We start from the raw sequence: 21,875 nt of genomic DNA, 5'->3' as shown, positions 1-21,875 counted from the left end.
GATCAGGCCTGCAAAGAAACTGCGTTTCACAGGCCTTTGTAAGAGATGTTCCCGGTAGGCTGCAAGAGCACTGTGCAGAGCGACTTTTTCCTTAGCTTCCCAATGCGCTGGAAGCAAGATGCTGTGGGGCCCAACTCGCCCTTTGGAAAGAAGCCTGCACGATGTGCCTTTCATCTCTAGGGCAAAGTAGCACACCCAGAGCTGAAGTCCTACTTCAGCCAGATCAGGCCTGCAAAGAAACTGCGTTTCACAGGCCTTTGGAAGAGATGTTCCTGGTAGGCTGTAAGAACACTGTGAAGAGCGAGTTGTTTCTTAGCTTCCCAAAGAGCTTGAAGCAAGATGTGTGGGGCCCAACTCGCCCTTTGGAAAGAAGCCTGCACGTTGTGCCCTTCAGCTCTAGGGCAATGTAGCACACCCAGAGCAGAAGTCCTACTTCAGCCAGATCTTGCCTGCAAAGAAACTGCGTTTCGCAGGCCTTTGGAAGAGATGTTCCCGTTAGGCTGTAAGAACACTGTGCAGAGCGAGTTGTTTCTTAGATTCCCAAAGAGGTGGAAGCAAGATGCTTTGGGGCCCAACTCGCCCTTTGGAAATAAGACTCCAGGTAGTGCCTTTCAGCTCTCGGGCAATGTAGCACACCCATAGCAGAAGTTCTACTTGAGCCAGATCAGGACTGCAAAGAAACTGCGTGTCAAAAGACTTTCTATGGTATGTTCCCGGTAGGCTGTATGAGCACTGAGCAGTGCGAGTTGTTTCTTAGCTTCCCAAAGAGCTGGAAGCGAAATGCTTTGGGGCCCAACTCGCACTTTGGAAAGAAGACTGCACGGTGTGCCTTTCAGCACTCGGGCAATGTAGCACACGCAGAGCAGAAGTTCTACTTAAGCCAGATCAGGCCTGCAAAGAAACTGCATTTCACAGGCCTTTGTAAGAGATGTTCCCGGTAGGCTGCAAGAGCACGGTGCAGAGCGAGTTGTTTCTTAGCTTCCCAAAGAGCTGGAAGCAAGATGCTGTGGGGCCCAACTCGCCCTTTGGAAAGAAGTCTGCACGTTGTGCCTTTCAGCTCTAGGGCAATGTAGCACACCCAGAGCAGAAGTCCTACTTCAGCCAGATCGGGCCTGGAAAGAAACTGCGTTTAACAGGACTTTGGAAGAGATGTTCCCGGTAGTCTGTAAGAGCACTGTGCAGAGCGAGTTGTTTCTTAGCTTCCCAAAGAGCTGGAAGCAAGATGCTGTGGGGCCCAACTCGCCCTTTGGAAAGAAGCCTGCACGTTGTGCCTTTCAGCTCTAGGGCAATGTAGCACACCCAGAGCAGAAGTCCTACTTCAGCCAGATCAGGCCTGCAAAGAAACTGCGTTTCACAGGCCTTTGGAAGAGATGTTCCCGGTAGGCTGTAAGAGCACTGTGCAGAGCGAGTTGTTTCTTAGCTTCCCAAAGTTCTGGAAGCAAGATGCCGTGGGGCCCAACTCGCCCTTTGGAAAGAAGCCTGCACGTTGTGCCTTTCAGCTCTAGGGCAATGTAGCACCCCCAGAGCAGAAGTCCTACTTCAGCCAGATCAGGCCTGCAAAGAAACTGCGTTTCACAGGCCTTTGGAAGAGATGTTCCCGGTAGGCTGTAAGAGCACTTTGCAGAGCGAGTTGTTTCTTAGCTTCCCAAAGAGCTGGAAGCAAGATGCTGTGGGGCCCAACTCGCCCTTTGGAAAGCAGCCTGCACGTTGTGCCTTTCAGCTATAGGGCAATGTAGCACACCCAGAGCAGAAGTCCTACTTCAGCCAGATCAGGCCTGGAAAGAAACTGCGTTTAACAGGACTTTGGAAGAGATGTTCCCGGTAGTCTGTAAGAGCACTGTGCAGAGCGAGTTGTTTCTTAGTTTCCCAAAGAGCTGGAAGCAAGATGCTGTGGGGCCCAACTTGCCCTTTGGAAAGAAGCCTGCACGTTGTGCCTTTCACCTCTAGGGCAATGTAGCACACCCAGAGCAGAAGTCCTACTTCAGCCAGATCAGGCCTGCAAAGAAACTCCGTTTCACAGGCCTTTGGAAGAGATGTTCCCGGTAGGCTGTAAGAGCACTGTGAAGAGCGAGTTGTTTCTTAGCTTCCCAAAGAGCTTGAAGCAAGATGTGTGGGGCCCAACTCGCCCTTTGGAAAGAAGCCTGCACGTTGTGCCTTTCAGCTCTAGGGCAATGAAGCACACCCAGAGCAGAAGTCGTACTTCAGCCAAATCTGGCCTGCAAAGAAACTGCGTTTCGCAGGCCTTTGGAAGAGATGTTCCCGTTAGGCTGTAAGAGCACTGTGCAGAGCGAGTTCTTTCTTAGCTTCCCAAAGAGCTGGAAGCAGGATGCTTTGGGGCCCAACTCGCCCTTTGGAAAGAAGACTGCACGTTGTGCCTTTCAGGTCTCGGGCAATGTAGCACACGCAGAGCAGAAGTTCTACTTCAGGCAGATCAGGCCTGCAAAGAAACTGCGTTTCACAGGCCTTTGTAAGAGATGTTCCCGGTAGGCTGCAAGAGCACTGTGCAGAGCGACTTTTTCCTTAGCTTCCCAATGCGCTGGAAGCAAGATGCTGTGGGGCCCAACTCGCCCTTTGGAAAGAAGCCTGCACGATGTGCCTTTCATCTCTAGGGCAAAGTAGCACACCCAGAGCTGAAGGCCTACTTCAGCCAGATCAGGCCTGCAAAGAAACTGCGTTTCACAGGCCTTTGGAAGAGATGTTCCTGGTAGGCTGTAAGAACACTGTGAAGAGCGAGTTGTTTCTTAGCTTCCCAAAGAGCTTGAAGCAAGATGTGTGGGGCCCAACTCGCCCTTTGGAAAGAAGCCTGCACGTTGTGCCCTTCAGCTCTAGGGCAATGTAGCACACCCAGAGCAGAAGTCCTACTTCAGCCAGATCTTGCCTGCAAAGAAACTGCGTTTCGCAGGCCTTTGGAAGAGATGTTCCCGTTAGGCTGTAAGAACACTGTGCAGAGCGAGTTGTTTCTTAGATTCCCAAAGAGGTGGAAGCAAGATGCTTTGGGGCCCAACTCGCCCTTTGGAAATAAGACTCCAGGTAGTGCCTTTCAGCTCTCGGGCAATGTAGCACACCCATAGCAGAAGTTCTACTTGAGCCAGATCAGGACTGCAAAGAAACTGCGTGTCAAAAGACTTTCTATGGTATGTTCCCGGTAGGCTGTATGAGCACTGAGCAGTGCGAGTTGTTTCTTAGCTTCCCAAAGAGCTGGAAGCGAAATGCTTTGGGGCCCAACTCGCACTTTGGAAAGAAGACTGCACGGTGTGCCTTTCAGCACTCGGGCAATGTAGCACACGCAGAGCAGAAGTTCTACTTAAGCCAGATCAGGCCTGCAAAGAAACTGCATTTCACAGGCCTTTGTAAGAGATGTTCCCGGTAGGCTGCAAGAGCACGGTGCAGAGCGAGTTGTTTCTTAGCTTCCCAAAGAGCTGGAAGCAAGATGCTGTGTGGCCCAACTCGCCCTTTGGAAAGAAGCCTGCACGTTGTGCCTTTCAGCTCTAGGGCAATGTAGCACACCCAGAGCAGAAGTCCTACTTCAGCCAGATCGGGCCTGGAAAGAAACTGCGTTTAACAGGACTTTGGAAGAGATGTTCCCGGTAGTCTGTAAGAGCACTGTGCAGAGCGAGTTGTTTCTTAGCTTCCCAAAGAGCTGGAAGCAAGATGCTGTGGGGCCCAACTCGCCCTTTTGAAAGAAGCCTGCACGTTGTGCCTTTCAGCTCTAGGGCAATGTAGCACAACCAGAGCAGAAGTCCTACTTCAGCCAGATCAGGCCTGCAAAGAAACTGCGTTTCACAGGCCTTTGGAAGAGATGTTCCCGGTAGGCTGTAAGAGCACTGTGCAGAGCGAGTTGTTTCTTAGCTTCCCAAAGTTCTGGAAGCAAGATGCCGTGGGGCCCAACTCGCCCTTTGGAAAGAAGCCTGCACGTTGTGCCTTTCAGCTCTAGGGCAATGTAGCACCCCCAGAGCAGAAGTCCTACTTCAGCCAGATCAGGCCTGCAAAGAAACTGCGTTTCACAGGCCTTTGGAAGAGATGTTCCCGGTAGGCTGTAAGAGCACTTTGCAGAGCGAGTTGTTTCTTAGCTTCCCAAAGAGCTGGAAGCAAGATGCTGTGGGGCCCAACTCGCCCTTTGGAAAGCAGCCTGCACGTTGTGCCTTTCAGCTATAGGGCAATGTAGCACACCCAGAGCAGAAGTCCTACTTCAGCCAGATCAGGCCTGCAAAGAAACTGCGTTTCACAGGCCTTTGGAAGAGATGTTCCCGGTAGGCTGCAAGAGCACTGTGCAGAGCGAGTTGTTTCTTAGCTTCCCAAAGAGCTTGAAGCAAGATGTGTGGGGCCCAACTCGCCCTTTGGAAAGAAGCCTGCACGTTGTGCCTTTCAGCTCTAGGGCAATGTAGCACACCCAGAGCAGAAGTCCTACTTCAGCCAGATCTGGCCTGCAAAGAAACTGCGTTTCGCAGGCCTTTGGAAGAGATGTTCCCGTTAGGCTGTAAGAGCACTGTGCAGAGCGAGTTGTTTCTTAGCTTCCCAAAGAGCTGGAAGCAAGATGCTGTGGGGCCCAACTCGCCCTTTGGAAAGCAGCCTGCACGTTGTGCCTTTCAGCTCTAGGGCAATGTAGCACACCCAGAGCAGAAGTCCTACTTCAGCCAGATCAGGCCTGCAAAGAAACTGCGTTTAACAGGACTTTGGAAGAGATGTTCCCGGTAGTCTGTAAGAGCACTGTGCAGAGCGAGTTGTTTCTTAGTTTCCCAAAGAGCTGGAAGCAAGATGCTGTGGGGCCCAACTTGCCCTTTGGAAAGAAGCCTGCACGTTGTGCCTTTCACCTCTAGGGCAATGTAGCACACCCAGAGCAGAAGTCCTACTTCAGCCAGATCAGGCCTGCAAAGAAACTCCGTTTCACAGGCCTTTGGAAGAGATGTTCCCGGTAGGCTGTAAGAGCACTGTGCAGAGCGAGTTGTTTCTTAGCTTCCCAAAGAGCTGGAAGCAAGATGCTGTGGGGCCCAACTCGCCCTTTGGAAAGAAGCCTGCACGTTGTGCCTTTCAGCTCTAGGGCAATGTAGCACACCCAGAGCAGAAGTCCTACTTCAGCCAGATCAGGCCTGCAAAGAAACTGCGTTTCACAGGCCTTTGGAAGAGATGTTCCCGGTAGGCTGTAAGAGCACTGTGCAGAGCGAGTTGTTTCTTAGCTTCCGAAAGTTCTGGAAGCAAGATGCTTTGGGGCCCAACTCGCCCTTTGCAAAGAAGACTGCACGTTGTGCCTTTCGGCTCTAGGGCAAAGTAGCACACTGAGAGCAGAAGTCCTACTTCAGCCAGATCAGGCCTGCAAAGAAACTGCGTTTCACAGGCCTTTGGAAGAGATGTTCCCGGTAGGCTGTAAGAACACTGTGAAGAGCGAGTTGTTTCTTAGCTTCCCAAAGAGCTGGAAGCAAGATGTGTGGGGCCCAACTCGCCCTTTGGAAAGAAGCCTGCACGTTGTGCCTTTCAGCTCTAGGGCAATGAAGCACACCCAGAGCAGAAGTCCTACTTCAGCCAAATCTGGCCTGCAAAGAAACTGCGTTTCGCAGGCCTTTGGAAGAGATGTTCCCGTTAGGCTGTAAGAGCACTGTGCAGAGCGAGTTCTTTCTTGGCTTCCCAAAGAGCTGGAAGCAGGATGCTTTGGGGCCCAACTCGCCCTTTGGAAAGAAGACTGCACGTTGTGCCTTTCAGGTCTCGGGCAATGTAGCACACGCAGAGCAGAAGTTCTACTTCAGGCAGATCAGGCCTGCAAAGAAACTGCGTTTCACAGGCCTTTGTAAGAGATGTTCCCGGTAGGCTGCAAGAGCACTGTGCAGAGCGACTTTTTTCTTAGCTTCCCAATGCGCTGGAAGCAAGATGCTGTGGGGCCCAACTCGCCCTTTGGAAAGAAGCCTGCACGATGTGCCTTTCATCTCTAGGGCAAAGTAGCACACCCAGAGCTGAAGTCCTACTTCAGCCAGATCAGGCCTGCAAAGAAACTGCGTTTCACAGGCCTTTGGAAGAGATGTTCCCGGTAGGCTGTAAGAACACTGTGAAGAGCGAGTTGTTTCTTAGCTTCCCAAAGTGCTTGAAGCAAGATGTGTGGGGCCCAACTCGCCCTTTGGAAAGAAGCCTGCACGTTGTGCCCTTCAGCTGTAGGGCAATGTAGCACACCCAGAGCAGAAGTCCTACTTCAGCCAGATCTTGCCTGCAAAGAAACTGCGTTTCGCAGGCCTTTGGAAGAGATGTTCCCGTTAGGCTGTAAGAGCACTGTGCAGAGCGAGTTGTTTCTTAGCTTCCCAAAGAGCTGGAAGCAAGATGCTGTGGGGCCCAACTCGCCCTTTGGAAAGAAGCCTGCACGTTGTGCCTTTCAGCTCTAGGGCAATGTAGCACACCCAGAGCAGAAGTTCTACTTCAGCCAGATCAGGCCTGCAAAGAAACTGCGTTTCACAGGCCTTTGTAAGAGATGATAGCGGTAGGCTGTAAGAGCACTGTGCAGAGCGAGTTGTTTCTTAGCTTCAGAAAGAGCTGGAAGCAAGTTGCTTTGGGGCCCAACTCGCCCTTTGGAAAGAAGACTGCACGTTGTGCCTTTCAGCTCTCGGGCAATGTAGCACACGCAGAGCAGAAGTTCTACTTCAGGCAGATCAGGCCTGCAAAGAAACTGCGTTTCACAGGCCTTTGTAAGAGATGTTCCCGGTAGGCTGTAAGAGCACTGTGCAGAGCGAGTTGTTTCTTAGATTCCCAAAGAGGTGGAAGCAAGATGCTTTGGGGCCCAACTCGCCCTTTGGAAATAAGACTCCAGGTTGTGCCTTTTAGCTCTCGGGCAATGTAGCACACCAATAGCAGAAGTTCTACTTGAGCCAGATCAGGACTGCAAAGAAACTGCGTGTCAAAAGACTTTCTATGGTATGTTCCCGGTAGGCTGTATGAGCACTGAGCAGTGCGAGTTGTTTCTTAGCTTCCCAAAGAGCTGGAAGCGAAATGCTTTGGGGCCCAACTCGCACTTTGGAAAGAAGACTGCACGGTGTGCCTTTCAGCACTCGGGCAATGTAGCACACGCAGAGCAGAAGTTCTACTTCAGCCAGATCAGGACTGCAAAGAAACTGCATTTCACAGGCCTTTGTAAGAGATGTTCCCGGTAGGCTGCAAGAGCACGGTGCAGAGCGAGTTGTTTCTTAGCTTCCCAAAGAGCTGGAAGCAAGATGCTGTGGGGCCCAACTCGCCCTTTGGAAAGAAGCCTGCACGTTGTGCCTTTCAGCTCTAGGGCAATGTAGCACACCCAGAGCAGAAGTCCTACTTCAGCCAGATCAGGCCTGCAAAGAAACTGCGTTTCACAGGCCTTTGGAAGAGATGTTCCCGGTAGGCTGTAAGAGCACTGTGCAGAGCGAGTTGTTTCTTAGCTTCCCAAAGAGCTGGAAGCAAGATGCTGTGGGGCCCAACTCGCCCTTTGGAAAGAAGCCTGCACTTTGTGCCTTTCAGCTCTAGGGCAATGTAGCACACCCAGAGCAGAAGTCCTACTTCAGCCAGATCAGGCCTGCAAAGAAACTGCGTTTCACAGGCCTTTGGAAGAGATGTTCCCTGTAGGCTGTAAGAGCACTGTGCAGAGCGAGTTGTTTCTTAGCTTCTCAAAGAGCTGGAAGCAAGATGCTGTGGGGCCCAACTCGCCCTTTGGAAAGAAGCCTGCACGTTGTGCCTTTCAGCTCTAGGGCAATGTAGCACACCCAGAGCAGAAGTCCTACCTCAGCCAGATCAGGCCTGCAAAGAAACTGCGTTTCACAGGCCTTTGGAAGAGATGTTCCCGGTAGGCTGTAAGAGCACTGTGCAGAGCGAGTTGTTTCTTAGCTTCCCAAAGAGCTGTAAGCAAGATGCTGTGGGGCCCAACTCGCCCTTTGGAAAGAAGCCTGCACGTTGTGCCTTTCAGCTCTAGGGCAATGTAGCACACCCAGAGCAGAAGTCCTACTTCAGCCAGATCAGGCCTGCAAAGAAACTGCGTTTCACAGGCCTTTGGAAGAGATGTTCCCGGTAGGCTGTAAGAGCACTGTGCAGAGCGAGTTGTTTCTTAGCTTCCGAAAGAGCTGGAAGCAAGATGCTGTTGGGCCCAACTCGCCCTTTGCAAAGAAGCCTGCACGTTGTGCCTTTCGGCTCTAGGGCAAAGTAGCACACTGAGAGCAGAAGTCCTACTTCAGCCAGATCAGGCCTGCAAAGAAACTGCGTTTCACAGGCCTTTGGAAGAGATGTTCCCGGTAGGCTGTAAGAGCACTGTGCAGAGCGACTTTTTTCTTAGCTTGCCAATGAGCTGGAAGCAAGATGCTGTGGGTCCCAACTCGCCCTTTGGAAAGAAGCCTGCACGATGTGCCTTTCAGCTCTAGGGCAAAGTAGCACACCCAGAGCAGAAGTCCTAATCAGCCAGATCAGGCCTGCAAAGAAACTGCGTTTCACAGGCCTTTGGAAGAGATGTTCCCGGTAGGCTGTAAGAGCACTGTGCAGAGCGAGTTGTTTCTTAGCTTCCCAAAGAGCTGGAAGCAAGATGCTGTGGGGCCCAACTCGCCCTTTGGAAAGAAGCCTGCACGTTGTGCCTTTCAGCTCTAGGGCAATGTAGCACACCCAGAGCTGAAGTTCTACTTCTGCCAGATCAGGCCTGCAAAGAAACTGCGTTCCAAAGGCATTTGCAGGAGATGTTGCCGGATGGCTGTAAGAGAGGAGTGCAGAGCGAGTTGTTTCTTAGCTTCCAAAGGAGCTGGAAGCAAGATGCTTTGGGGCCCAACTCGCCCTTTGGAAAGAAGCCTGCACGTTGTGCCTTTCAGCTCTAGGGCAATGTAGCACACCCAGAGCAGAAGTCCTACTTCAGCCAGATCAGGCCTGCAAAGAAACTGCGTTTCACAGGCCTTTGGAAGAGATGTTCCCGGTAGGCTGTAAGAGCACTGTGCAGAGCGAGTTGTTTCTTAGCTTCCCAAAGAGCTGGAAGCAAGATGCTGTGGGGCCCAACTCGCCCTTTGGAAAGAAGTCTGCACGTTGTGCCTTTCAGCTCTAGGTCAATGTAGCACACCAAGAGCAGAAGTCCTACTTCAGCCAGATCAGGCCTGCAAAGAAACTGCGTTTCACATGCCTTTGGAAGAGATGCTCCCGGTAGGGGGTAAGAGCACTGTGCAGAGCGAGTTGTTTCTTAGCTTCCCAAAGAGCTGGAAGCAAGATGCTGTGGGGCCCAACTCGCCCTTTGGAAAGAAGCCTGCACGTTGTGCCTTTCAGCTCTAGGGCAATGTAGCACACCCAGAGCAGAAGTCCTACTTCAGCCAGATCAGGCCTGCAAAGAAACTGCGTTTCACAGGCCTTTGGAAGAGATGCTCCCGGTAGGCTGTAAGAGCACTGTGCAGAGCGAGTTGTTTCTTAGCTTCCCAAAGAGCTGGAAGCAAGATGCTGTGGGGCCCAACTCGCCCTTTGGAAAGAAGCCTGCACGTTGTGCCTTTCAGCTCTAGGGCAATGTGGCACACCCAGAGCAGAAGTCCGACTTCAGCCAGATCAGGCCTGCAAAGAAACTGTGTTTCAAAGGCCTTTGGAAGAGATGTTCCCACTAGGGTGTAAGAGCACTGTGCAGAGCGAGTTGTTTCTTAGCTTCCCAAAGAGCTGGAAGCAAGATGCTGTGGGGCCCAACTCGCCCTTTGGGAAGAAGCCTGCACGTTGTGCCTTTCAGCTCTAGGGCAATGTAGCACACCCAGAGCAGAAGTCCTACTTCAGCCAGATCAGGCCTGCAAAGAAACTGCGTTTCACAGGCCTTTGGAAGAGATGTTCCCGGTAGGCTGCAAGAGCACTGTGCAGAGCGAGTTGTTTCTTAGCTTCCCAAAGAGCTTGAAGCAAGATGTGTGGGGCCCAACTCGCCCTTTGGAAAGAAGACTGCACGTTGTGCCTTTCAGCTCTAGGGCAATGTAGCACACCCAGAGCAGAAGTCCTACTTCAGCCAGATCTGGCCTGCAAAGAAACTGCGTTTCGCAGGCCTTTGGAAGAGATGTTCCTGTTAGGCTGTAAGAGCACTGTGCAGAGCGAGTTGTTTCTTAGCTTCCCAAAGAGCTGGAAGCAAGATGCTGTGGGGCCCAACTCGCCCTTTGGAAAGAAGCCTGCACGTTGTGCCTTTCAGCTCTAGGGCAATGTAGCACACCCAGAGCAGAAGTCCTACTTCAGCCAGATCAGGCCTGCAAAGAAACTGCGTTTCACAGGCCTTTGGAAGAGATGTTCCCGGTAGGCTGTAAGAGCACTGTGCAGAGCGACTTTTTACTTAGCTTCCCAATGAGCTGGAAGCAAGATGCTGTGGGGCCCAACTCGCCCTTTCGAAAGAAGCCTGCACGATGTGCCTTTCAGCTCTAGGGCAAAGTAGCACACCCAGAGCAGAAGTCCTAATCAGCAAGATCAGGCCTGCAAAGAAACTGCGTTTCACAGGCCTTTGGAAGAGATGTTCCCGGTAGGCTGTAAGAGCACTGTGCAGAGCGAGTTGTTTCTTAGCTTCCCAAAGAGCTGGAAGCAAGATGCTGTGGGGCCCAACTCGCCTTTTGGAAAGAAGCCTGCACGTTGTGCCTTTCAGCTCTAGGGCAATGTAGCACACTCAGAGCTGAAGTTCTACTTCTGCCAGATCAGGCCTGCAAAGAAACTGCGTTTCACAGGCCTTTGGAAGAGATGTTCCCGGTAGGCTGTAAGAGCACTGTGCAGAGCGAGTTGTTTCTTAGCTTCTCAAAGAGCTGGAAGCAAGATGCTGTGGGGCCCAACTCGCCCTTTGGAAAGAAGCCTGCACGTTGTGCCTTTCAGCTCTAGGGCAATGTAGCACACCCAGAGCAGAAGTCCTACCTCAGCCAGATCAGGCCTGCAAAGAAACTGCGTTTCACAGGCCTTTGGAAGAGATGTTCCCGGTAGGCTGTAAGAGCACTGTGCAGAGCGAGTTGTTTCTTAGCTTCCCAAAGAGCTGGAAGCAAGATGCTGTGGGGCCCAACTCGCCCTTTGGAAAGAAGCCTGCACGTTGTGCCTTTCAGCTCTAGGGCAATGTAGCACACCCAGAGCAGAAGTCCTACTTCAGCCAGATCAGGCCTGCAAAGAAACTGCGTTTCACAGGCCTTTGGAAGAGATGTTCCCGGTAGGCTGTAAGAGCACTGTGCAGAGCGAGTTGTTTCTTAGCTTCCGAAAGAGCTGGAAGCAAGATGCTGTTGGGCCCAACTCGCCCTTTGCAAAGAAGCCTGCACGTTGTGCCTTTCGGCTCTAGGGCAAAGTAGCACACTGAGAGCAGAAGTCCTACTTCAGCCAGATCAGGCCTGCAAAGAAACTGCGTTTCACAGGCCTTTGGAAGAGATGCTCCCGGTAGGGGGTAAGAGCACTGTGCAGAGCGAGTTGTTTCTTAGCTTCCCAAAGAGCTGGAAGCAAGATGCTGTGGGGCCCAACTCGCCCTTTGGAAAGAAGCCTGCACGTTGTGCCTTTCAGCTCTAGGGCAATGTAGCACACCCAGAGCAGAAGTCCTACTTCAGCCAGATCAGGCCTGCAAAGAAACTGCGTTTCACAGGCCTTTGGAAGAGATGCTCCCGGTAGGCTGTAAGAGCACTGTGCAGAGCGAGTTGTTTCTTAGCTTCCCAAAGAGCTGGAAGCAAGATGCTGTGGGGCCCAACTCGCCCTTTGGAAAGAAGCCTGCACGTTGTGCCTTTCAGCTCTAGGGCAATGTGGCACACCCAGAGCAGAAGTCCGACTTCAGCCAGATCAGGCCTGCAAAGAAACTGTGTTTCAAAGGCCTTTGGAAGAGATGTTCCCACTAGGGTGTAAGAGCACTGTGCAGAGCGAGTTGTTTCTTAGCTTCCCAAAGAGCTGGAAGCAAGATGCTGTGGGGCCCAACTCGCCCTTTGGGAAGAAGCCTGCACGTTGTGCCTTTCAGCTCTAGGGCAATGTAGCACACCCAGAGCAGAAGTCCTACTTCAGCCAGATCAGGCCTGCAAAGAAACTGCGTTTCACAGGCCTTTGGAAGAGATGTTCCCGGTAGGCTGCAAGAGCACTGTGCAGAGCGAGTTGTTTCTTAGCTTCCCAAAGAGCTTGAAGCAAGATGTGTGGGGCCCAACTCGCCCTTTGGAAAGAAGACTGCACGTTGTGCCTTTCAGCTCTAGGGCAATGTAGCACACCCAGAGCAGAAGTCCTACTTCAGCCAGATCTGGCCTGCAAAGAAACTGCGTTTCACAGGCTTTTGGAAGAGATGTTCCCGGTAGGCTGTAAGAGCACTGTGCAGAGCGAGTTGTTTCTTAGCTTCCCAAAGAGGTGGAAGCAAGATGCTGTGGGGCCCAACTCGCCCTTTGGAAAGAAGCCTGCACGTTGTGCCTTTCAGCTCTAGGGCAATGTAGCACACCCAGAGCTGAAGTTCTACTTCTGCCAGATGAGGCCTGCAAAGAAACTGCGTTCCAAAGGCATTTGCAGGAGATGTTGCCGGATGGCTGTAAGAGAGGAGTGCAGAGCGAGGTGTTTCTTAGCTTCCAAAGGAGCTGGAAGCAAGATGCTTTGGGGCCCAACTCGCCCTTTGGAAAGAAGCCTGCACGTTGTGCCTTTCAGCTCTAGGGCAATGTAGCACACCCAGAGCAGAAGTCCTACTTCAGCCCGATCAGGCCTGCAAAGAAACTGCGTTTCACAGGCCTTTGGAAGAGATGTTCCCGGTAGGCTGTAAGAGCACTGTGCAGAGCGAGTTGTTTCTTAGCTTCCGAAAGAGCTGGAAGCAAGATGCTGTGGGGCCCAACTCGCCCTTTGCAAAGAAGACTGCACGTTGTGCCTTTCGGCTCTAGGGCAAAGTAGCACACTGAGAGCAGAAGTCCTACTTCAGCCAGATCAGGCCTGCAAAGAAACTGCGTTTCACAGGCCTTTGGAAGAGATGTTCCCGGTAGGCTGCAAGAGCACTGTGCAGAGCGAGTTGTTTCTTAGCTTCCCAAAGAGCTTGAAGCAAGATGTGTGGGGCCCAACTCGCCCTTTGGAAAGAAGCCTGCACGTTGTGCCTTTCAGCTCTAGGGCAATGTAGCACACCCAGAGCAGAAGTCCTACTTCAGCCAGATCTGGCCTGCAAAGAAACTGCGTTTCACAGGCCTTTGGAAGAGATGTTCCCGTTAGGCTGTAAGAGCACTGTGCAGAGCGAGTTGTTTCTTAGCTTCCCAAAGAGCTGGAAGCAAGATGCTGTGGGGCCCAACTCGCCCTTTGGAAAGAAGCCTGCACGTTGTGCCTTTCAGCTCTAGGGCAATGTATCACACCCAGAGCAGAAGTCCTACTTCAGCCAGATTAGGCCTGCAAAGAAACTGCGTTTCACAGGCCTTTGAAAGAGATGTTCCCGGTAGGCTGTAAGAGCACTGTGCAGAGCGAGTTGTTTCTTAGCTTCCGAAAGAGCTGGAAGCAAGATGCTGTGGGGCCCAACTCGCCCTTTGCAAAGAAGCCTGCACGTTCTGACTTTCGGCTCTAGGGCAAAGTAGCACACTGAGAGCAGAAGTCCTACTTCAGCCAGATCAGGCCTGCAAAGAAACTGCGTTTCACAGGCCTTTGGAAGAGATGTTCCCGGTAGGCTGTAAGAGCACTGTGCAGAGCGACTTTTTTCTTAGCTTCCCAATGAGCTGGAAGCAAGATGCTGTTGTTCCCAACTCGCCCTTTCGAAAGAAGCCTGCACGATGTGCCTTTCAGCTCTAGGGCAAAGTAGCACACCCAGAGCAGAAGTCCTAATCAGCCAGATCAGGCCTGCAAAGAAACTGCGTTTCACAGGCCTTTGGAAGAGATGTTCCCGGTAGGCTGTAAGAGCACTGTGCAGAGCGAGTTGTTTCTTAGCTTCCCAAAGAGCTGGAAGCAAGATGCTGTGGGGCCCAACTCGCCCTTTGGAAAGAAGCCTGCACGTTGTGCCTTTCAGCTCTAGGGCAATGTAGCACACCCAGAGCTGAAGTTCTACTTCTGCCAGATCAGGCCTGCAAAGAAACTGCGTTCCAAAGGCATTTGCAGGAGATGTTGCCGGATGGCTGTAAGAGAGGAGTGCAGAGCGAGTTGTTTCTCAGCTTCCAAAGGAGCTGGAAGCAAGATGCTGTGGGGCCCAACTCGCCCTTTGGAAAGAAGCCTGCACGTTGTGACTTTCAGCTCTAGGGCAATGTAGCACACCCAGAGCAGAAGTCCTACTTCAGCCAGATCAGGCCTGCAAAGAAACTGCGTTTCACAGGCCTTTGGAAGAGATGTTCCCGGTAGGCTCCAAGAGCACTGTGCAGAGCGAGTTGTTTCTTAGCTTCCCAAAGAGCTTGAAGCAAGATGTGTGGGGCCCAACTCGCCCTTTGGAAAGAAGCCTGCACGTTGTGCCTTTCAGCTCTAGGGCAATGTAGCACACCCAGAGCAGAAGTCCTACTTCAGCCAGATCTGGCCTGCAAAGAAACTGCGTTTCGCAGGCCTTTGGAAGAGATGTTCCCGTTAGGCTGTAAGAGCACTGTGCAGAGCGAGTTGTTTCTTAGCTTCCCAAAGAGCTGGAAGCAAGATGCTGTGGGGCCCAACTCGCCCTTTGGAAAGAAGCCTGCACGTTGTGCCTTTCAGCTCTAGGGCAATGTAGCACACCCAGAGCAGAAGTCCTACTTCAGCCAGATCTGGCCTGCAAAGAAACTGCGTTTCACAGGCCTTTGGAAGAGATGTTCCTGGTAGGCTGCAAGAGCACTGTGCAGAGCGAGTTGTTTCTTAGCTTCCCAAAGAGCTGGAAGCAAGATGCTGTGGGGCCCAACTCGCCCTTTGGAAAGAAGCCTGCACGTTGTGCCTTTCAGCTCTAGGGCAATGTAGCACACCCAGAGCAGAAGTCCTACTTCAGCCAGATCAGGCCTGGAAAGAAACTGCGTTTAACAGGACTTTGGAAGAGATGCTCCCGGTAGTCTGTAAGAGCACTGTGCAGAGCGAGTTGTTTCTTAGTTTCCCAAAGAGCTGGAAGCAAGATGCTGTGGGGCCCAACTCGCCCTTTGGAAAGAAGCCTGCACGTTGTGCCTTTCAGCTCTAGGGCAATGTAGCACACCCAGAGCAGAAGTCCTACTTCAGCCAGATGAGGCCTGCAAAGAAACTGCGTTCCAAAGGCATTTGCAGGAGATGTTCCCGGTAGGCTGTAAGAGCACTGTGCAGAGCGAGTTGTTTCTTAGCTTCCCAAAGAGCTGGAAGCAAGATGCTGTGGGGCCCAACTCGCCCTTTGGAAAGCAGCCTGCACGTTGTGCCTTTCAGCTCTAGGGCAATGTAGCACACCCAGAGCAGAAGTCCTACTTCAGCCAGATCAGGCCTGCAAAGAAACTGCGTTTCACAGGCCTTTGGAAGAGATGTTCCCGGTAGGCTGTAAGAGCACTGTGCAGAGCGAGTTGTTTCTTAGCGTCCGAAAGAGCTGGAAGCAAGATGCTGTGGGGCCCAACTCGCCCTTTGCAAAGAAGACTGCACGTTGTGCCTTTCGGCTCTAGGGCAAAGTAGCACACTGAGAGCAGAAGTCCTACTTCAGCCAGATCAGGCCTGCAAAGAAACTGCGTTTCACAGGCCTTTGGAAGAGATGTTCCCGGTAGGCTGTAAGAGCACTGTGCAGAGCGACTTTTTTCTTAGCTTCCCAATGAGCTGGAAGCAAGATGCTGTGGGGCCCAACTCGCACTTTGGAAAGAAGCCTGCACGATGTGCCTTTCAGCTCTAGGGCAAAGTAGCACACCCAGAGCAGAAGTCCTACTTCAGCCAGATCAGGCCTGCAAAGAAACTGCGTTTCACAGGCCTTTGGAAGAGATGTTCCTGGTAGGCTGTAAGAACACTGTGAAGAGCGAGTTGTTTCTTAGCTTCCCAAAGAGCTTGAAGCAAGATGCTGTGGGGCCCAACTCGCCCTTTGGAAAGAAGCCTGCACGTTGTGCCTTTCAGCTCTAGGGCAATGAAGCACACCCAGAGCAGAAGTCCTACTTCAGCCAGATCTGGCCTGCAAAGAAACTGCGTTTCGCAGGCCTTTGGAAGAGATGTTCCCGTTAGGCTGTAAGAGCACTGTGCAGAGCGAGTTGTTTCTTAGCTTCCCAAAGAGCTGGAAGCAAGATGCGTTTGGTCCCAACTCGCCCTTTGGAAAGAAGACTGCACCTTCTGCATTTCAGCTCTAGGGCAATGTAGCACACGCAGAGCAGAAGTTCTACTTCAGCCAGATCACACCTGCAAAGAACCTGCGTTTCACAGGCCTTTGTAAGACATGTTCCCGGTAGGCTGTAAGGGCACTGTGCAGAGCGAGTTGTTTCTTAGCTTCCCAAAGAGCTGGAAGCAAGATGCTTTGGAGGCCAACTCATCCTTTGGAAAGAAGACTGCACGTTGTGCCTTTCAGCTCTCAGGCAATGTAGCACACGCAGAGCAGAAGTTCAACTTCAGCCAGATCAGGCCTGCAAAGAAACTGCGTTTCACAGGCCTTTGATAGAGATGTTCCCTGTAGGCTGTAAGAGCACTGTGCAGAGCGAGTTGTTTCTCAGCTTCCCAAAGAGATGGAAGCAAGATGCTTTGGGGCCCAACTCGCCCTTTGGAAAGAAGACTGCACGTTGTGCCTTTCAGCTCTCGGGCAATGTAGGACACGCAGAGCAGAAGTTCTACTTCAGCCAGATCAGGCCTGCAAAGAAAATGCGTTTCACAGGCCTTTGAAAGAGAAGTTCCCGGTAGGCTGTAAGAGCACAGTGCACAGCGAGATGTTTCTTAGCTTACCAAAGAGCTGGAAGCAAGATGCGTTTGGGACCAACTCGCCCTTTGGGAAGAATACTGCACGTTGTGCCTTTCAGCCCTAGGGAAATGTAGCACACCCCGAGCAGAAGTTCTACTTCAGCCAGATCAGGCCTGCAAAGAAAATGCGTTTCACAGGCCTTTGTAAGAGATGTTCCCGGTAGGCTGTAAGAGCACTGTGCAGAGCGAGTTGTTTCTTAGCTTCCCAAAGAGCTGGAAGCAAGATGCTTTGGGGCCCAACTCGCCCTTTGGAAACAAGACTGCACGTTGTGCCTTTCAGCTCTAGGGCAATGTAGCACAACCAGAGCTGAAGTTCTACTTCTGCCAGATCAGGCCTGCAAAGAAACTGCGTTCCAAAGGCATTTGCAGGAGATGTTGCCGGATGGCTGTAAGAGAGGAGTGCAGAGCGAGTTGTTTCTCAGCTTCCAAAGGAGCTGGAAGCAAGATGCTTTGGGGCCCAACTCGCCCTTTGGAAAGAAGCCTGCACGTTGTGCCTTTCAGCTCTAGGGCAATGTAGCACACCCAGAGCAGAAGTCCTACTTCAGCCAGATCAGGCCTGCAAAGAAACTGCGTTTAACAGGACTTTGGAAGAGATGTTCCCGGTAGTCTGTAAGAGCACTGTGCAGAGCGAGTTGTTTCTTAGTTTCCCAAAGAGCTGGAAGCAAGATGCTGTGGGGCCCAACTCGCCCTTTGGAAAGTAGCCTGCACGTTGTGCCTTTCAGCTCTAGGGCAATGTAGCACACCCAGAGCAGAAGTCCTACTTCAGCCAGATCAGGCCTGCAAAGAAACTCCGTTTCACAGGCCTTTGGAAGAGATGTTCCCGGTAGGCTGTAAGAGCACTGTGCAGAGCGAGTTGTTTCTTAGCTTCCCAAAGAGCTGGAAGCAAGATGCTGTGGGGCCCAACTCGCCCTTTGGAAAGCAGCCTGCACGTTGTGCCTTTCAGCTCTAGGGCAATGTAGCACACCCAGAGCAGAAGTCCTACTTCAGCCAGATCAGGCCTGCAAAGAAACTGCGCTTCACAGGCCTTTGGAAGAGATGTTCCCGGTAGGCTGTAAGAGCACTGTGCAGAGCGAGTTGTTTCTTAGCGTCCGAAAGAGCTGGAAGCAAGATGCTGTGGGGCCCAACTCGCCCTTTGCAAAGAAGACTGCACGTTGTGCCTTTCGGCTCTAGGGCAAAGTAGCACACTGAGAGCAGAAGTCCTACTTCAGCCAGATCAGGCCTGCAAAGAAACTGCGTTTCACAGGCCTTTGGAAGAGATGTTCCCGGTAGGCTGTAAGAGCACTGTGCAGAGCGACTTTTTTCTTAGCTTCCCAATGAGCTGGAAGCAAGATGCTGTGGGGCCCAACTCGCCCTTTGGAAAGAAGCCTGCACGATGTGCCTTTCAGCTCTAGGGCAAAGTAGCACACCCAGAGCAGAAGTCCTACTTCAGCCAGATCAGGCCTGCAAAGAAACTGCGTTTCACAGGCCTTTGGAAGAGATGTTCCTGGTAGGATGTAAGAACACTGTGAAGAGCGAGTTGTTTCTTAGCTTCCCAAAGAGCTTGAAGCAAGATGCTGTGGGGCCCAACTCGCCCTTTGGAAAGAAGCCTGCACGTTGTGCCTTTCAGCTCTAGGGCAATGAAGCACACCCAGAGCAGAAGTCCTACTTCAGCCAGATCTGGCCTGCAAAGAAACTGCGTTTTGCAGGCCTTTGGAAGAGATGTTCCCGTTAGGCTGCAAGAGCACTGTGCAGAGCGAGTTGTTTCTTAGCTTCCCAAAGAGCTGGAAGCAAGATGCGTTTGGTCCCAACTCGCCCTTTGGAAAGAAGACTGCACCTTCTGCATTTCAGCTCTAGGGCAATGTAGCACACGCAGAGCAGAAGTCCTACTTCAGCCAGATCACACCTGCAAAGAACCTGCGTTTCACAGGCCTTTGTAAGAGATGTTCCCGGTAGGCTGTAAGGGCACTGTGCAGAGCGAGTTGTTTCTTAGCTTCCCAAAGAGCTGGAAGCAAGATGCTTTGGAGGCCAACTCATCCTTTGGAAAGAAGACTGCACGTTGTGCCTTTCAGCTCTCAGGCAATGTAGCACACGCAGAGCAGAAGTTCAACTTCAGCCAGAGCAGGCCTGCAAAGAAACTGCGTTTCACAGGCCTTTGATAGAGATGTTCCCTGTAGGCTGTAAGAGCACTGTGCAGAGCGAGTTGTTTCTCAGCTTCCCAAAGAGATGGAAGCAAGATGCTTTGGGGCCCAACTCGCCCTTTGGAAAGAAGACTGCACGTTGTGCCTTTCAGCTCTCGCCCAATGTAGGACACGCAGAGCAGAAGTTCTACTTCAGCCAGATCAGGCCTGCAAAGAAAATGCGTTTCACAGGCCTTTGAAAGAGAAGTTCCCGGTAGGCTGTAAGAGCACAGTGCAGAGCGAGATGTTTCTTAGCTTACCAAAGAGCTGGAAGCAAGATGCGTTTGGGACCAACTCGCCCTTTGGGAAGAATACTGCACGTTGTGCCTTTCAGCCCTAGGGAAATGTAGCACACCCCGAGCAGAAGTTCTACTTCAGCCAGATCAGGCCTGCAAAGAAACTGCGTTTCACAGGCCTTTGTAAGAGATGTTCCCGGTAGGCTGTAAGAGCACAGTGCAGAGCAAGTTGTTTCTTAGCTTCCCAAAGAGCTGGAAGCAAGATGCTTTGGGGCCCAACTCGCCCTTTGGAAAGAAGACTGCACCTTGTGCATTTCAGCTCTAGGGCAATGTACCACACGCAGAGCAGAAGTTCTACTTCAGCCAGATCACACCTGCAAAGAAACTGCGTTTCACAGGCATTTGTAAGAGATGTTCCCGGTAGGCTGTAAGAGAGCTGTGCAGAGCAAGATGTTTCTTAGCTTCCCAAAGAGCTGGAAGCAGGATGCTTTGGGGCCCAACTCGCCCTTTGGAAAGAAGACTGCACGTTGTGACTTTCAGCTATAGGGCAAGGTAGCACACCCACAGCAGAAGTTCTACTTCAGCCAGATCAGTCCTGCAAAGAAACTGCGTTTCACAGGCCTTTGTAAGAGATGTCCCCGGTAGGCTGTAAGAGCACTCTGCAGAGCGAGTTGTTTCTTAGCTTCCCATAGAGCTGGAAGCAAGATGCTTTGGGGCCCAAATTGCCCGTTGGATGAAGACTGCACGTTGTTCCTTTCAGCTCTCGAACAGTGTAGCACACGCAGAGCAGAAGTTCTACTTCAGCCAGATCAGACCTGCAGAGAAACTGCGTTTCACAGGCCTTTGTAAGAGATGTTCCCGGTAGGCTGTAAGAGCACTGTGCAGAGCGAGTTGTTTCTTAGCTTCCCAAAGAGCTGGAAGCAAGATGCTTTGGGGCCCAAGTCGCCCTTTGGAAAGAAGACTGCACGTTGTGCCTTTCAGCTCTAGGGCAATGTAGCACACCCAGAGCAGAAGTGCTACTTCAGCCAGATCAGACCTGCAAAGAAACTGCGTTTCACAGGCCTTTGTAAGAGATGTTCCCGGTAGGCTGTAAGAGCACTGTGCAGAGCGAGTTGTTTCTTAGCTTCCCAAAGAGCTGGAAGCAAGATGCTTTGGGGCCCAACTCGCCCTTTGTAAAGAAGCCTGCACGTTGTGCCTTTCAGCTCTAGGGCAAAGTAGCACACCCAGAGCAGAAGTCCTACTTCAGCCAGATCAGGCCTGCAAAGAAACTGCGTTTCACAGGCCTTTGTAAGAGATGTTCCCGGTAGGCTGTAAGAGAACTGTGCAGAGCGAGCTGTTTCTTAGCTTCCCAAAGAGCTGGAAGCAAGATGCTTTGGGGACCAACTTGCCCTTTGTATGAAGACTGCACGTTGTGCCTTTCAGCTCTCAGGCAATGTAGCACACGAAGAGCAGAAGTTCTACTTCAGCCAGATCAGGCCTGCAAAGAAACTGCGTTTCACAGGCTTTTGTAAGAGATGTTCCCGGTAAGCTGTAAGAGCACTGTGCAGAGCGAGTTGTTTCTTAGCTTCCCATAGAGCTGTAAGCAAGATGCTTTGGGGCCCAAATCGCCCTTTGGATGAAGACTGCACGTTGTGCCTTTCAGCTCTCCGGCAATCTAGCACACGCAGAGCAGAAGTTCTACTTCAGCCAGATCAGGCCTGCAAAGAAACTGCGTTTCACAGGCCTTTGTAAGTGATGTTCCCGGTAGGCTGTAAGAGCACTGTGCAGAGCGAGTTGTTTCTTAGCTTCCCAAAGAGCTGGAAGCAAGAGGCGTTTGGTCCCAACTCGCCCTTTGGAAAGAAGACTGCACCTTCTGCATTTCAGCTCTAGGGCAATGTAGCACACGCAGAGCAGAAGTTCTACTTCAGCCAGATCACACCCGCAAAGAAACTGCGTTTCACAAGCAGTTGTAAGAGATGTTCCCGGTAGGCTGTAATAGAGCTGTGCAGAGCAAGATGATTCTTAGCTTCCCAAAGAGCTGGAAGAAAGATGCTTTGGGGCCCAACTCGCCCTTTGGAAAGAAGACTGCACGTTGTGCCTTTCAGCTCTAGGGCAATGTAGCACACCCAGAGCAGAAGTTCTACTTCAGCCAGATCAGGCCTGCAAAGAAACTGCGTTTCACAGGCCTTTGTAAGAGATGTCCCCGGTAGGCTGTAAGAGCACTGTGCAGAGCGAGTTGTTTCTTAGCTTCCCAAAGAGCTGGAAGCAAGATGCTTTGGGGACCAACTTGCCCTTTGTATGAAGACTGCACGTTGTGCCTTTCAGCTCTCAGGCAATGTAGCACACGAAGAGCAGAAGTTCTACTTCAGCCAGATCAGGCCTGCAAAGAAACTGCGTTTCACAGGCCTTTGTAAGAGATGTTCCCGGTAAGCTGTAAGAGCACTGTGCAGAGCGAGTTGTTTCTTAGCTTCCCAAAGAGCTGGAAGCAAGATGCTTTGGGGCCCAAATCGCCCTTTGGATGAAGACTGCACGTTGTGCCTTTCAGCTTTCAGGCAATCTAGCACACGCAGAGCAGAAGTGCTACTTCAGCCAGATCAGACCTGCAAAGAAACTGCGTTTCACAGGCCTTTGTAAGAGATGTTCCCGGTAGGCTGTAAGAGCACTGTGCAGAGCGAGTTGTTTCTTAGCTTCCCAAAGAGCTGGAAGCAAGATGCTTTGGATGCCAACTCGTCCTTTGGAAAGAAGACTGCACGTTGTGCCTTTCAGCTCTCAGGCAATGTAGCACACGCAGAGCAGAAGTTCTACGTCAGCCAGATAAGGCCTGCAG

The sequence above is a fragment of the Equus caballus genome, chromosome X, assembly GCF_041296265.1.
Source record: "Equus caballus isolate H_3958 breed thoroughbred chromosome X, TB-T2T, whole genome shotgun sequence".
Classification (NCBI taxonomy): Eukaryota; Metazoa; Chordata; class Mammalia; order Perissodactyla; family Equidae; genus Equus; species Equus caballus.
The sequence above is the reverse complement of the archived record's forward strand: the minus strand, read 5'-3'. Positions refer to the sequence as shown.